The sequence below is a fragment of the Myotis nattereri genome (assembly GCF_964212035.1).
Source record: "Myotis nattereri genome assembly, chromosome: 12".
In the NCBI taxonomy this organism is placed as follows: domain Eukaryota; kingdom Metazoa; phylum Chordata; class Mammalia; order Chiroptera; family Vespertilionidae; genus Myotis; species Myotis nattereri.
In genome coordinates this window covers 40,259,311-40,276,416 of record NC_138087.1, presented here as the reverse complement: position 1 = coordinate 40,276,416, position 17,106 = coordinate 40,259,311, and positions in this window count along the sequence as shown.

Sequence of the window (17,106 nt, the reverse complement as noted above, 5' to 3'; positions counted from 1 at the left end):
GGAAAATAATACCATAATCCTATATAATAAAAGCCTAATATGCAATCGACCAAATGGCAGAATGACACGTTGCTATGATGCGCACTGACCACTAGGAGGCAGACGCTCAATGCAGGAGCTGCCCCCATCTAGCAGGCACCAGGCTGGCCAAGGCGGGTGCCAGCGGGGGCCCCACGATCACCCTGCCAGTTGCCCCACAGATTGGCCCTGATCGCCGGGCAGGCCTAGGGACTCTACCCATGCATGAATTTTGTGCACTGGGCCTCCAGTTAATAAGTTATAGTACAAGAATAAACTGTTTTGTGTGCGTCCAACTGCAAACCTCCATTTGCCTCACTCTGTACAGAACTCATGCCTATAGCCACCAATCCCTACCCCAGTTTTCAACAGTTTATTAAAAGTCCATGCATCTCATAGGCTGCTTCAGTAATCTCACTTGAAATTTCTCAACATTTAGTTTCTGAAGAGGACAGTTGATTGGAATTGAGGAGCATGAAGAGAGTATCGCACAATGAAAACAGCCTTTGTGCACCATAAAAATGGAAAGAACATCCCTAGCGCAGTCCGTGAGAACAAGCCCGTGGCGACCTGCCCTCCGACGGGCTCCTCTGCCCGTTGTGATGCCATCAGTCTCCCTCCCTCCCCCTCCCCCTCCCCCCTGGTCTCCTACCAGAGCCGGATACCGCTGCCTTGCTCTGGGCTTCCCATCCATTGGGAAGCAGTAGCGGAGGCTGCAGGACGGATAATGAACAGAATCTCTCCACCTGGGCTCGATGGGTTTTGAAGACTTTCTGCTTATTTTTCTAAAAAGGAATCCAGTTTTATACAGAGTAGATCTAAATTTCCATATTAAAGAAGACAGAAGAAAAAACCAGGCCTAATGTCCCGTAAGAGACACCGTAGTAACCAATTCATTAAATGGCTAGATTTGTAAAACTAGACTGGCTATAACTTCACAATTCGAGGTTACAGTCACCTGAGAAACTCCTCCTCTTCTATGATGATGACAAATGGTTCATTTTGAATTTTAAAGGAGAGGATAGGTTTTTTTTAGATATTGGCTTTGCTTACTCTATATCAGAACAGTCTTACGGGGGACTCCCAGGAACTATTATCAACAAAAGAGAAGGCAAAACCAACAGCAATAAAAGCAAGCAAAACTTTGCAAGAAACAGCCTTCATGCTTTGATTTGCTCTGGAATAAGAGTCCATTATCAGTCTCCCCGCCATGCCATCTGTTCATAGGGATGATCAGATTGCTTGTTTTTGTAAAGTTCTCAAGTAATATGTTATCAAATTAATTATGTTAACAGCTTTGGTGTGTTATAATTGAAAATACAAAGTGCACAATTTAGCCCTGGCCAGTTTGTCTCAGTGGATAGACCGTTGGCCTGCAGACTGAAGGGTCGTGGGTTCGATTTGTGGTCAGGGCATGTGCCTGGGTTACAGGTTCGATCCCCAGTGGGGAGAATGCAGGAGGCAGTCAATCAATGATTCTCTCTCATCATTGATGTTTCTATCTCTCTCTCCATCTCCCTTCCTCTCTGAAATCAATAAAAACATATTTTAAAAAGTGCACAATTTAAGTTTTGACATATGTACACACTCTTAAAACCATCACAATCAAAATAATGAATATAGGCATCAGCCTCGAAGTTTCTCATGCCCCTTTATAATCACCTCACATTCCTTCCCATCCTCTTCTGCCACATACTCAGGCGACCACTGAGCTGTTTTCTGTCTCTATAAATTGGCTTGCCTTTCCTAGAGTTCTATATCAATGGAATCATAGGGCATGTCCTATTTTGGGGGGAGGCAAGGTGTCTGGCTTCTCTTGCTCAGCATAATTGCATTGAGTTTTATGGGTGTAGTATTCCATTGCACGGATGTACCATAACTTGCTGACCCACTCATCGACTGATGGACATATGTGTTTGCAGTTTGAGGCTATTACAAACAAAGCTTCTATAAACATTCAAGTTAAAATCTTGGCATGGACATATGCTTTCAGTTTTCTTGGGTAAATATTTAGGGGTAGAATAGCCATATCATGTGGTATATGTATGCTTAACTTTTCAAGAAACTGGCAAACTGTTTTCCCAAGTAGTTGTATCATTCTACATTCCCACCAGCCTCGTACGAGAGTTCCAGTTCCTCTATGTCTGTCAACACTTGGTACTAAAGATCTTTTTAATTTTAGCCATTTTAGTGAGTGTGTGGTGGTATCACATTATGGTTTTAATTTGCATTTCCCTAATGACTAGTGATGTTGAGTGCTTCTTAAATTGCTTTTCTGTCATTCATATATCTTGTTTGGTGAATTTTCTATTGACAATTTTTGCCCACTTAAGAAATTGGGTTACCTTCTAGCTATTGAGTTTTGAGAGTACTTTATTCTGGATACAAGTCCTTTATCAGATATATACTCTGAAATTATTTTCTACCAATCTGTGGCTTTTATTTTTATCCTCTTACCAGTATCTTTCAAGGAGAAGTCTAAAATTTTGATGAAGTCTAATTGAACAATATTATTTTATGAATTGTGCTTTTAGTGTTAAATCTAAGAATTTCTTTGCCTAACTCAAGATCGCAAAAGTTTTCCTGTTTGAATCTGGAAGTTTTATGGTTTGGGGTTTTTACATTTAGGTCTATGGTTCATTTTGAGTTAATTTTTTATATGTTGCAAAATATGGATTGGTATTTTCTGTTTGTTTGATTTGGATACAGGTAGCCAGTTGTTTCAGGTGAAATGGCTACCAGTTTTCCACTGAATTGTCTTGGAAATTTTGTTGAAAATTAGTTGTTCATGTATGTGTGTGTCTATTTCTGGATTCTTTATTCTGTTCCATTGATCTGTTAATCTAACTTTATGCCAATAGCACACTGTCTTGATTATATTAGCTTTAAAATAATTTTTGAAATCTGCTAGTGTTAGCCCCAAAACTTGGTTTTATATTTCAAAGTTGTTTTTGAGTATGCTCAGTCTTTTGAATTTCCATATGATTTTTAGAATCAGCTTGTCATTTTAACAAAATGCCTGCTAGGATTTTGATTGGGCTTTGTTTAACTTGAGATCAATTTGGGAGAACTAATAACAATGTTGAGTTTCCAAGTTATGAAAAAGGCACATGTCCATTTATTTAGGTCTTTAATTTCTCTTAGCAATGTTTTGTAGTTGTCAGTGTATAAACCTCTTACACCTGTTATTAAAATTATTCCTAAGAGGTTTTTTATGTGTTTATAATAATATTATTTTTAATTTCTGGTTCTTCTTTGCTTGTATATAGAAATATAATTAATACCTGTATATTGAGATTGTATATTACAAACTCACTAGACTCACTTATTAGTTCTAGTAGGTTTTTATAGATTTCATCTGATTTTCTACATAAGGGAGAATGTCATTTTAAAAAAAACAACAAACCAGTTTTACTTCTTTCTTTTCCAATATGGGTGTTTATTTCTTTTCTCTTGCCTTATTGCAATGCCTAAAATGTTCAATGTTGAGATTGGGCATCCTTGTCTTGTTTCTGATCTTAGGAAATAATCATTTCATTTTCCACCATTAAGTATGATGCTATTGTAGGATTTTAAGTAAATACCTTTATCAGGTTGACAAAACTTTATTCTATTCTTATTTTTCTAATCGTTTTTTTTTAATCAGAGATGAATATTGGATTTTTTTCAATGTTTTTGCATTTATTGAGACAATTTATGTATTTATATACTAGAGGTCCTGTGCACGACATTTGTGCAGGTGGAAGGGTGGGGAGGGTCCCTCAGCCCGGCCTGCGCCCTCTCGCAGTCCGCAGTCCAGGTCCCCTTAGGGGATATCCCTGGGACCCCTCTGGTACCCCTTGTGGGTAGCAGGCCCAAGCTGGCAGGCAGACATTCCCCAAGGGGTCCTTAGCACTGCAGAGGAGGCAGGAGAGGCTCCTGCCACTGCCGCAGCGCTCACCAGCCATGAGCCCGGCTTTTGGCCATGGGAGCGCACTGACCACCAGGGTGGCAGCTCCTCCATTGAGCATCTGCCCCCTGGTGGTCAGTGCAAGTCATAGTGACTGGTCGTTCTGCAGTTCAATTTGTATATTAGCCTTTTATTATATAGGATTTATAGGTACATATTTTTTAGTTTGTTAATATCAATTATACTAATAAATTTTCAAATGTTAAAACAATATTGCGTTCTTGGGATAAACTTGACTTGCTCAAAACATATTGTCCTTTCTATATATTTTGAATCCAGTTTGCTAAAATTTTGTTTGGATTTTTGTCATCTCTGCTTATAAATCGGGGATATATTGGTCTGCAATTTCTTTTAATGTCTTTGTCTGGTTTTGGTCTTAGGATAATCCTGGAGTCATAGAATGAATTGGGAAGTATTGCCACCTTTTCGATTTTTCTAGAAGAGTTTGTGAAGAATGTGTACATATTTAGTAGAATTCATCAGTGCTGCACTATGGGCCTGGAGTTTTCTTTGTGGGAAAGTTTTGAACTCTAAATTCAATTTCTTCAATAGAATCAGGGCTAGTTAGGTTATATATGTATTTCTTTGTGGATAAACTTTGGTAATCCGTGTCTTTCAAGAAAATTTGTGCATTTAATTTAAGTTGTTGAATTTATAAGCACAAAGTTGTTCATAATATTTCCTTATTATCCTTTTAATACCTGTGGAATCTGCAGTAATCTTCTTCTCATCCCTGATAGTGGTTACTGGTGTATTCTTGCATTCTTTCCTAATCAGTCTGACTTGCTTTTAGTTTCATTGATTTTATCTATTGTTTCAGGCTTTTATTTCATTGATTTCCACTCTGATCTTTATTATTCCCCTTCTTCTGCTTACCTTGGGCTTACTTTGCTCTTATTTCTCTAGCTTCTTAAGGTAAAAGCTGAGGTAATTGATTTGCAATCTTTCTTGTATTTCATGTGGCTGTTAATTGCTATAAATTTCCCCAAATCTTGCTTTATAGGCATTCCCCAAATTTTGATATGTTGTGCTTCTATTTTAATTCATTTCCATATACTTTCTAATTTCCCTTTTTTTCTTTACTCATGTGTTACTTAAAAGTGTTTTATTCAACTCATATATATTTGCAGATTGTTATTAATGTCTAATTTATTTCATTGTGGTTACAGAAGATAATTTGTATGACTTGGATCTTTTAAAAATTTATTGAGTTATTTTATCACCCACAATATGATCTATCTTGGTAAATGTTCCATGTGCACTTGTAAATATATATATATATATATATATATATATATATATATATATATATATACACACACACACACACACACACACACACATATATTCTATTGTTATTGGGTGAAGTGTCCTAGTTGTTGGGTGAAGTGTTCTACAAATATCAAATAGATCCAGTGAGTTGATAGTGTTGCTCAAGTCTCCTATATCTTTACTGACTGTTCATGTGTTCTATCAGTTGAGAGTTGGGTGATGACCTCTTTAATTGTGAATTTTTCTATTTCGTCTAGAAGTTTCTATCAGCTTTTGTTTCATAAATTTTAACATTCTATTATTAGGTTCATAACTATTCAGGATTGTTATGTCCAATTAATACTTTTATTTTTTTGGTCTCATATGCTATTTGTGTTTTGCCTTTAAAAAAAATAAAATATATATATATATAATTTTATTGATTCCATAGAGGAAGGGAGAAGGAGAGATAGAAACATCAGTGATGAAAATCATTGATTGGTTGCGTCCTGCATGCCCCCCACTGGGGATCGAGCCCACAACCCAGGCATGTGACCTTGAATGGAATCAAACCCAGGAACCTTCAGTCCACAGGCCAACGCTCTATCCACTGAGCAAAACTGGCTAGGGCTAGATTAATATATATTTTTTTTTAGATTAATATTTTTAATGAATTTATTTTCTTCGGCTTTTTTATGTGCTAAATTTTATTTTTAAAATATATTTTTATTGATTTCAGAGCAGAAGGGAGAAGCAGAGAGAGAGATAGAAACATTAACGATGAGAGGGAATCATAAATGAGCTGCCTTCTGCATGCTCCATACTGGGTATCGAGCCCACAACCTGGGCATGTGCCCTGACCGGGAATCGAACCACGATCTCCTGGTTCATAGGTCGAAGCTCAATCACTGAGCCAGCCAGATGTTTATTTTTTTAAACATCTTTGTTGTTGAAAGTATTACATATGTCTTCTTTTTTCTCCCATTGATCCCTTATAGCCCACCCCAACTCCCCTGCCCCAGGCCTCCACCACCCTATTGTCTGTGTCCATGGGTTATGCATATATGCATACCAGTTCTTTGGTTGATCTCTTCCCACCACACTCCCACCCCCACCCCCACCTTCCCTGATTCCATTCCACAGTCTGTTCTATGCTTCTATGTCTCTGTATCTGTTTTGTTCAACAGTTTATTTTGTTCATTAGATTTGACATATGAGTGAGATCATGTTATACTTGTCTTTCTCTGACTGGCTTATTTTGCTTAGCATAATACTCTATAGGTCCCTCCATGCTGCCTCAAAGGATAAGAGATCCTTCTTTTTTACTGTTGCATCGTATTCCATGGTATACATGTACCACAGCTTTTCTATCCACTCATCTACTGATGGGCACTTGGGCTGTTTCCATATCTTAGCTATTGTAAATTATGCTGCTATGAACAAAGGGATGCATACATTCTTTCTGATTGGCATTTCAGGTTTCTTAGGATACATTTCTAGAAGTGGGATCAGCATATTTAACTTTTTGAGGAAACTCCATACTGTTTTCCATAATGGCTGCACCAGTCTGCATTCCCACCAGCAGTGTAGTAGTGTTCTCTTTTCTCCACATCCTCCCCAGCAATTGTCATTTGTTGATCAATGGTAGCCATTCTGACAGGTGTGAGGTGATACCTCATTGTCATTTTATTTCTATTTTTTTAAAGGGAGAGGGAGAGAGAGATAGAAATATCAATGATGAGAGGGAATCATTGATCAGCTGCCTCCTGCATGCCCCCTACTGGGGACTGAGCTCGCAACCCAGGCATGTGCCCTTGGCCGGAATCGAACCTGGGACCCCTCAGTCCGCAGGCCGACGCTCTATCCACTGAACCAAACCGGCTAGGGCCCTCATTGCCATTTTAATTTGCATCTCTCTGATGATCAGTGGCATTTATGGCTTATTAACTAAAAATTCTTGGTGTAGTTATTTTAGCGATTGCCGTAGGCCTTTCAGTTTACATCTATACCTCATCACAGTCTACTTCCAAAGGATATTACTTAACCTCACATACATTATTAGAACCTTACAATAATATCCATTTCTCATATCCCAACATTTGTACTATTATTCTATATTTTACTTTTACACATTATAAACTCCACACTATTGTTAATATTGTTTAAATGATCAATTATCTTTTAAAGAGATTTAAATTTTTTAAAAAAATCTTACATAGTTACTCAGGTAATTATTTCGATTTTTTAAATGCCTTTGGTAGATCTATATTTCTATCTGATATAATTTCCTTCCTCCTGGAAGGAATTTCTTTAACTTATGGTTACAGTGTGCTGCTGAATTCACTTGGCTGCTGTATGTCTAAAAATGTCTTTATTTGGTCTTGTTTTAGAAAGATATTCTTGTCCAGCCAGTGGTGCTCAATAGTTGAGTGTCAACCTATGAACAAGGAGGTCATAGTTGATTCCTGGTCAGGGCACATGCCCAGGTTGTGGACTTGATCCCCAGTAGGGGGCGTGCAGGAGGCAGCCGATTAATGATTCTTTCTCATCATCATTGATGTTTCTATCTCTCTCCTTCCCCTGCCCTCTTTGAAGTCAATAAAAATATGTTTTAAAAAAGGATATTCTTGCTTCATATAGAATTCTAGGTTTTTTCTTTCAATACTATAAAAAGGCTGTTCCACTGTCCTTTCACTTGCATTATATCCAGTGAAGAATCTGCTGTTAAACCTTACCTTTGTTCCTCTGCATATGATGTGTTTCTTCCTTCTGACTTCTTTTAAGTAGACTAGACTACTGGAAATGAGCTCATGAATTAGGTGTTTTTAAAAAAATTTTTATGCTCCAGTGTATATTATCAAGTTAATAAAATGAGTCAGTGAGCAACTAATAATTTGAGGGGGGAAGGAAAGAGGTTTCCTATTGACTTAAAAAATAGTTAGAAAAAATATAATCTTGATTATAAGTCATGACACCAAAATTGATAAAATACACTTGACTTATCAATATGCAGTACTTTTGTGAAGAAAACCATAAATCTCCAAGGGATATAGAAAATATCACTAAATGGAGAGAGAGATATCTCACCCATGTCTCATATGAGACATCTTAATATTGGATGAGAAGCTCCAATATTATATAAATGTCAGTTTTAAAAATATTTAATCTATAAATCAATACGATCAGAAGCAAAATCTCAATAGGCTTATTTTTTAGCATGCCTAAATGACTCTAAAGCAGTGGTTCTCAACCTTGGCTGCACATTAGAATCACCTGGGAATCTTTTTAAAATCTTGATTTCTGGGCCTCATCCTCCGGAAATCCTGTTTCTTTGTTATGGCCTCACCCCATAACAGTAATGTTGTGGCCCCACCCCATAACAAAGAAACAGAATTTCCGGAGGATGAGGCCCAGAAATCAGGATTTTAAAAAGATTCCCAGGTGATTCTAATGTGCAGCCAAGGTTGAGAACCACTGCTCTAAAGCTTACCTGGAAATAAAATCATGGGGAAATAGGGGAATTCTGAGAAAGAAAAGTAGATTACTTCTAACATAAGACTGTGTACTGTGAATCAATAGTAATTTTTAAAATGGGGTAGTAGACCAATGTAACCCAACACAGATTGGGTTTTAATATATGATAAAGATGGAATTTCAAAGCAATGAAGAGATGGACTATTCAGTATATGGCATTGGTAGAATTGCTTATTAATGCCTCATTCTTATCTAAAAATCAATTATAGATAAAACAAAGATTTAAATGTAAAAACAAAACTATGAAAACACTGAGGAAGCTCTAACTGGTTTGGCTCAGTGGATAGAGCATCGGCCTGTGGACTCAAGGGTCCCAGGTTCGATTCCCGTCAAGGGCATGTACCTTGGTTGCGGGCACATACCCAGTAGGGAGTGTGCAGGAGGCAGCTGATCGATGTTTCTCTCATCGATGTTTCTAACTATCCCTCTCCCTTCCTCTCTGTAAAAATCAATAAAATATATTTTTTAAAAATACTGAGGAAAATGAGTAAATTATTCATATCAACTAAGAGTAGGAAGACCTTTCTGAAAATGACATAAAGCACCTATTGAAAAATCTAACTAAAACAAAAGTTAAAATAAACATAAATCCAGCAAATCTTACCTAGAACAACAGCAAACACACACTGTAAACAAAATCAAAATACATTGGCAAAAATATAACTTTTATCTTAGGCAAATGGCTAGCCATATATACATCCCCTAAAGTCAACATGAAAAAGCCACTAGTAGAAAATAATGGGTGCAGACATGAAAAGGTAATTCAAAGAAGAAATGGTTGAGATACATAAATATAGGCTCAACCTTACTAATATAATGGAAGTTCAAATTAAAGCAAAAATAAGCAAACATAAAAATCCTTTTCGTCTACCAGTTTTATGAAAAAAAGAAAGATGTGCAACATTTCATACATGGGAGCATATTAATTATAAGACTGCACTATTATAAAGTGGCTTAACAAAGATGCTCATTTCTATTCCATACTCCCTGTGTGAATGGCCCAGCTCAATTTAGACAGCTTCGCAAATGGGGATCTTGCCCTGGGTCCTGTGACTCAGCCTCTTTCACAAGCTCTGAGCTCCAGTCAGGTTGTGTGTGCATGTGTGTGTTGGGGGAGGTGGGGTTGGTGGCTGTCTTCCTCCTTCTGAGACTTGTTCCAAGATGCCAGCAGGCCCTTCCAATTTGTCCTGTCTTACCTCTGATCGATGTGGCTATATTGTTCTGTCTCAGGCTGGCCTTACATCATGCCCAACAAGGGACAGACATTTCTTGTATGAATGGGGCTACTATTCTCACTTTGTACATGTGTCCTTTATTAGCCTTCTCTCTCCTTGCAGTGTGCGGTCAACAGAGAATGAGGCTGGTCTAAATTTGCAGTGATTATGGCCTAAAGAGCTCAAGAGAAGGTACTGTTGAAAAATGTGTTGTTTTGCATTGATGCTATAAATTTTGAATGGCAAATTTCACATGGCTAGAAAATGAATTATGGTCCATATTTTCCTGCCTACTCCGGGCAGGACTTGTATTTGTCTTCATCATCAGTGAAGCACAGTACAATCTTTGACAGTTGTGGAAGTTATTGGAAGATGTACTCTTAGGAGTCGTAATGTAACCAGCATTAAAATAAATAACACTAGGGGCCTGCATAGGCAAGATAACCTAGGTTGTTTCAATACAAATTTCCAAGAACTATGGTATTTGAAGTAACAACTGTTTCTTTTTCCTCTGGGTGGGATATGATATTAACCAAGAAGGGTGCATTTGAATTTGACAATAACACAGAGATAGTTCCTAGACCTGGACAGGAAAATATGGTGCACTTATAACAATAAGACATTTTAAAATTAAATTATTTACTTTGGAATGTGAAGGAAGTAAATATATTTCTTTTTTTTTAAAATTAAATCTTTATTGTTCAGATTATTACAGTTGTTCCTCCTTTTTCCCCCCCATAGCTCCCCTCCATCCGGTTCCCACCCCACCCTCCGCCCTCACTCCCTCCCCCCCCTCCCCCCGCCCGCCACTGTCCTCATCCATAGGTGCACAATTATTGTCCAGTCTCTTCCCACATCCCCCACAACCCCTTCCCCCCCAAGAATAGTCAGTTCATTCCCTTTCTATGCCCCTGATTCTATTATAATCACCAGTTTATTCTGTTCATCAGATTATTTATTCACTTGATTTTTAGATTCACTTGTTGATAGATGTGTATTGTTCATAATTTGTATCTTTACCTTTTTCTTCTTCTTCCTCTTTTTTTAAATTTATTTTTATTTTTTTTATATTTCTATTTATTTTTTATAGAGAGGAAGGGAGAGAGATAGAGAGTTAGAAACATCGATGAGAGAGAAACATCGATCAGCTGCCTCCTGCACATCTCCCACTGGGGATATGCGCGCAACCCAGGTACATGCCCTTGACCAGAATCGAACCTGGGACCTCTCAGTCCGCAGGCCGATGCTCTATCCACTGAGCCAAACCGGTCTTGGCTTCTTCCTCTTCTTAAAGGATACCTTTCAGCATTTCATATAATACTGGTTTGGTGGTGATGAACTCCTTTAGCTTTTCCTTATCTGTGAAGCTCTTTATCTGACCTTCAGTTCTGAATGATAGCTTTGCTGGATAAAGTAATCTTGGTTGTAGGTTCTTGGTATTCATCACTTTGAATATTTCTTGCCACTCCCTTCTGGCCTGCAAAGTTTCTGTTGAGAAATCAGCTGACAGTCGTATGAGTACTCCCTTGTAGGTAATTGACTATCTTTCTCTTGCTACTTTTAAGATTCTCTGTCTTTTGCGCTTGGCATTTTAATTATGATGTGTCTTGGTGTTGTCCTCTTTGTATTCCTTTTGTTTGGGGTTCTCTGCACTTCCTGGACTTGTAAGCCTATTTCTTTCACCAGGTAGGGGAAGTTTTCTGTCATTATTTCTTCAAATAGGTTTTCAATATCTTGCTCTCTCTCTTCTTCTGGCACCCCTATAATTTGGATGTTGGTATGCTTGAAGCTGTCCCAGAGGCTCCTTACACTATCTTCGTATTTTTGGATTCTTTTTTTCATTTTGCTTTTCCGGTTGGGTGTTTTTTGCTTCTTCGTATTTCAAATCTTTGACTTGATTCTTGCGATCCTCTGGTCTGCTGTTGGGAGTCTGTATAATATTCTTTATTTCAGTCAGTGTATGCTTAATTTCTAGTTGGTCCTTTATCTCAACATAAGGGTCTCACTAGATTTCTTGAGGGTCTCATTAAGTTTATCGGCGGTTTCTAGAAAATTGTTGAAAAACCTTAAAAGTGTGGTTTTGAACTCTATATCCAGTAGTTTGCTTTCCTCCATTTCTGTCATTTGTGTCCTGTTTCTTTGTCTCGGCATTTTTTATGCTTCGCTGTGTCAATAGAGTGGCTTTCTGTGCTAAGTGTCCCATAGGTCCCAGTGGCTCAGCCTCCCCAATTACCTGAGGTAGACACTCTTGGTGCACCCCCTTGTGGGCTTTGTGCACAACCTTGTTGTAGTTAAGCCTTGATTGTTGTAGGTAACACTGGGAGGACTTGACCTCCAGGCCAATTGGCTGAGAATCAGCTGTGTCTATGGTGGGAGAACTTCTGTGCTGAAGACACCCTTCTGGGGCAAGACTTGCTTCAGTGGGGCTTTGGTGCTCACTGAGTCTGCCCCCTGAGTGTGTCCCTTATGGATCTGAGGAATTGTAATTGGGTGGTCCCACTCTGACCACTGGGTACACTGGCTCTTGGATCTAAGGAGGTGCTAATCTAGCCTCTGCCTGAGGCTACTCAGCAGAAGCCAGCTGTAAAGCAATGCAAGTTGCCCTGGAGCCTTGGGGCAGCTGCAGTTTGTTAAGTAATTTTCAGATTACAAAGGGCTGGGCCTTTCATATACAAAAGCCTCCGTGCACAGCTTGGGTGGGGCGGGAGTTCCAGGGGATCAACAGGGCGGGCGGAGCGAGCAGTATGGCTGCTCTCAGTCCTGCCCTCAGAGGCCCCAGCAATCGCTGCGAGCGCCTCTGAGAGAAAGCTGCCCTCGAGTTCCGACTGATTCCAGACAGTCCAGTTTCTCCCCGTATGAGTCTGGGTCCCCAGAGACTCGCCCAGAACTGGAGCTCAGAGCTTGAGACTCCCTCCCAATTGAAAAAGACAATCTGTCCTCAGCCGCCAGCCCTCTCCGCATGCACCTCCGCACCTTTGTATTTTACTTCCGCACCGCACCTCCTCTGAGTCTCAGTATGCTTTTCTCTTTCCTTCTAGTTGTGGAATTTCCACTCAGCCAGCCTTCCTGTGGTTCTGGATGATGTCCGTTCTTTTAGTTGTATTTTTGAAATGGTTGTGTGAGGCAGCAATCTCTGGTGTTTACCTATGCCACCATCTTGGTTTCTCCTCTAAATATATTTCTTTAAAGACTACAACGAATTACACCAAAGTTTTACAGTGATTGTGTCTGTGCGTTGGCTTCACAACAGACTTTGTTTTTCATGTGTTCTTCGATGCAATCACGTTAAATTAGAAAACAATAACTTGGCCATGGTCACAGAGCTAGCTAAGTCATAGAAACAAATGCTCTTTGAGTCCAAATGCCGTATTCTTTTCTCTTAAAATGTAAAAAGCATATAATTAAATTATCCAGTTCCTTTCCAGAGGCAACCACGGTTAGTTTCTCTGTATCCTTCAAGAGACAGAAAATGTAAACATATGTTTGTCTGTGTTTTTAGACATATGTTTGTGTTTTTTTAGAAACAAAAAATTAATTGGGGTAACGTAGGTTAAAGACATTTTATAATTTTAGGTGCATTATAGTATGGTATCTGTATCCCAACTGTGTGCTCGCCAGCCAGTCTAGTTTCTTTCTGTCACCACATATTTGACCCCATTAACCCAGTTCATCCCCCCACCTGAATATTTTTTTGGTGTGTGTGCTGAAACCCGGGATATTTTAAATTTTTAAACACAGATGGTAAACACACACTCACACTTTTCAGTATTTTGCTATTTTAGTTGATAATAGCCTGGAGATCTGACCATATCAGTACATAACAAAACTCTCTTTTCAACAACCGTACGATATTCTATTAAATAGATGTTTGCATCATAATTTATTAACTAGTTCTCAACGTATTGCTATTTCAAACAATACTGAACTTAATATTCTCACACACATGCTTAAAAATACATGTGAGAGAACATGGTAGGATAACTTCCTGTAAGTGAATGTGCTAAGTCACAGGGGGTCTTTACTTACACTGTCGCCAACAACCATGCACATGTATCTTTATCATAAGTTTGCCTGCTTCCTGAGTTTTGCCATTTTCTATGCTCTCTCTTTTTTTTTTTTTTTTTAAATGCTCTTTTCAGAATAGATTACTACCAATTTCAGCCTTTACTGGGTTTGTGACTTTGGGTAAGTCCATTTAATCTCTCTGAACCTTCTTCTTTAATGGAAGTAATGTTCATTTTCTATAGTTTTTTTTTTTTTTTGTCAAAAGTAAAGGATATATGGAAAAGGCTATTATACAAATAGGCAGATCAATATTTTATATTTTCTACATATAGATAGCTATTGTACTTTCCTTCCACTTGTCTACTTCTATTCTTTGCACAGTAACTGTCCAGGTTTTATCATGCATCTACCTGCTTTCCACATCTTTTTCACATGTCCTTCCCCTCTCCCCCCAAATCTGATGGTGAAATGAATCTTTATGAATTCAAGTTCTAGTTGTTACTCTCCTGCTTCTGCCAGACAAAACCGCTCTATATCTTAGAGGAAATTCTGTACCTTATTTTCCATTTTCTAGCCCCAGCCCCACCCTACCTTCCTATGATTTTTCACTATGCTTTTGGCCATTGTTATAATTCCTTTTAAATATTCCTGCACAGAGTGATATGTGCTTGATTAAATTAGTGCCGCCAGTCAGTTGCCCCAAGTTTACACTTCAGGACTAGTGGGTTTGGCTCAGTGGGTAGAGTGTTGGCCCTCGGACTGAAGGGTTGTGGGTTCGATTCCAGTCAAGGGTATGTATCTCAGTTGTAGGCTTGATCTCCGACACCAGTTGAGGCAAATGCTGGAGGCAACCAGTCAATGTGTTTCTCTTACATCCACATTTCTCTCTCTCCCTCCCTGCATCCCTTCCATTCTAAGAAATCAATGGGAAAATATCCTTGGGTGAGGATTAACAAAAGTTTCCACTCTGCTCTAGATGAAAAAACCCTATTAGAGAGGCGGCTATCACAAGTACCATCTACTATCCATGTATTCATACCAGCCAGATGCTTGCTTAATTAGCACAGAGAATGTCAGAGTGGCTTTTTATTATATTGATGGTGTGTAATTAGTATGATGCATATTTAAAATGGGTTCTGAGAAATTAAAGGTGTTCAGATATGTATTAATAAATAGGCTAAAATGTTCAGTCTCCATTATTTCATAAACTGGGTATAAGATCCAGCAAGTATGATACACTTTGCCCTTAAAGGTGGTTCCCAAACCTTGAACCAACAGTTCTATGGCTAGATACTGGGTTTAAGGATTTCTGGTTCTTTCATGCCCATTTAAAGGATATGAGTCTATTTTTCATGCAAAATGTAATCAAATCACCCCAAATGATAAAGAGCTAGAACTTCACCATTTGCTTACAAATTATAGGAACAGATTTGTGCTTGGTTATAAGAAATGCTTAACAAATGTCTGAGTGGTAGAATTTGATCTAAGACTTACTTTCATTGGATTCTGTTAATGTGACTTTGGGGGGAATAGCTCTCACCCATATTAAACTTTTTGTTTAACCAACAAAATCCTCAAGAGCTGGACATGACAAAACTGTCTTCAGCTCAGGATAACTGGACAGTTTTAATGACCTGAACACTTTTCTACTTCCTATAAAAGTTTGCCTGCATGCTTTCCCACTTTCTGGAAGGCCCACTGTAAATACCCAAGTTCTGTAACTTCAAGTCTTCCCAGATTTCAGGTAGATCCCTGTCAATTCCAGCAGAATTCAACTTGAGTACCACTTACTGCACTTAAAATTTGTCCTTGTGGTCCACTTTATAGCACTTGGTAGCTTTTTTTTTTTTTTTAAAGTAGAATCACATATAGGCTATATATTTTATTGATTTTTTACAGAGAGGAAGGGAGAGGGATAGTTAGAAATATCGATGAGAGAGAAACATCGACCAGCTGCCTCCTGCACACCCCCCACTGGGGATGTGCACGCAACCTAGGCACATGCCTTTGACCGGAATTGAACCCGGGACCCTTCAGTCCACAGGCTGACGCTCTATCCACTGAGCCAAACCGGTTAGGGCTAGGCTGTATTTTTTATCCTCAAACTATGTCATACAGTGTTTCCCTCAGTACATGTAAATTAGGATTGAACAGGTGACTAGTGGAATAAATATGCTCAAATTGCCCAGTGTTGGGAGAGAGAGCATTCATTAATGCTACAATTACTGAGTGCTTACTATATACTAAGCATTTTTCTAGGCAGCAATCCATTTTCTACCAATTTTCCTGGGTAGGCAGCAATCAACACGACAAAATCTGCCTTCAGAGAACTCATATTCGAATAGAAAAGACAACAAACTAAGTATAAAATTAGTGATAAATGCTACGAGGAAAAAACCAGTTAAGAGAATAGCAGTGGCTCGAGGTTGCTATTTTAGAAGAGGTAGAGTGGGGAGATGTGTAAGAATCTTGAAGGCTGTGGTAACTGATTTTTGTGAAGGGAAACCTAGTTTCTTCTTTAAAAGCGTTGCCCATAGGCCATAGAAAGACTGGCTATCTCTTGGTCTGTGGATACTCCTACTTGTCTCTAAATACTCACCCTCCCCTTCTTAACAGGGGCTGGAGTCTAACCAGGCACAAGACACACCGGTGGGGATGACATAGTCAAGCCTCACTTGCAGGCCATGGGACTATGTTCAGAACAAGAGCAAAAGTAATTTCTGCCTCTCCTCTTGCAGATCATGTGTGTGTTTTTTTTTGGTTTTTTTTTTTAAAACACCGATATATTTTTTATTGATTGCAGAGAGGAGAGAAACATCAATGATGAGAGTCATTGATTGGCTGCTTCCTGCATGCCCCCACCTGGGGATTGAGCCCACAATCAGGGCACGGGCCCTTGACCAGAATTAAAGCCGGGGCCCTTCAGTCTGCAGGCCAATGCTCTATCCATTGAGCCAAACCGGTTAGGGCAAGATCATGCTCTTAAAAGGAGTCTTCTGTCTTCTCCCCGCTGTGCCTTTCTCCCTTAGTTGTTTGTATACAGATAGGTGGGCAGAAGCTGAAGCAGCCATCTTGTATGGTAACGGACCCACTGGTTGAGGATGGCAGAGCAACAACACAACAGGAGTTGGTACA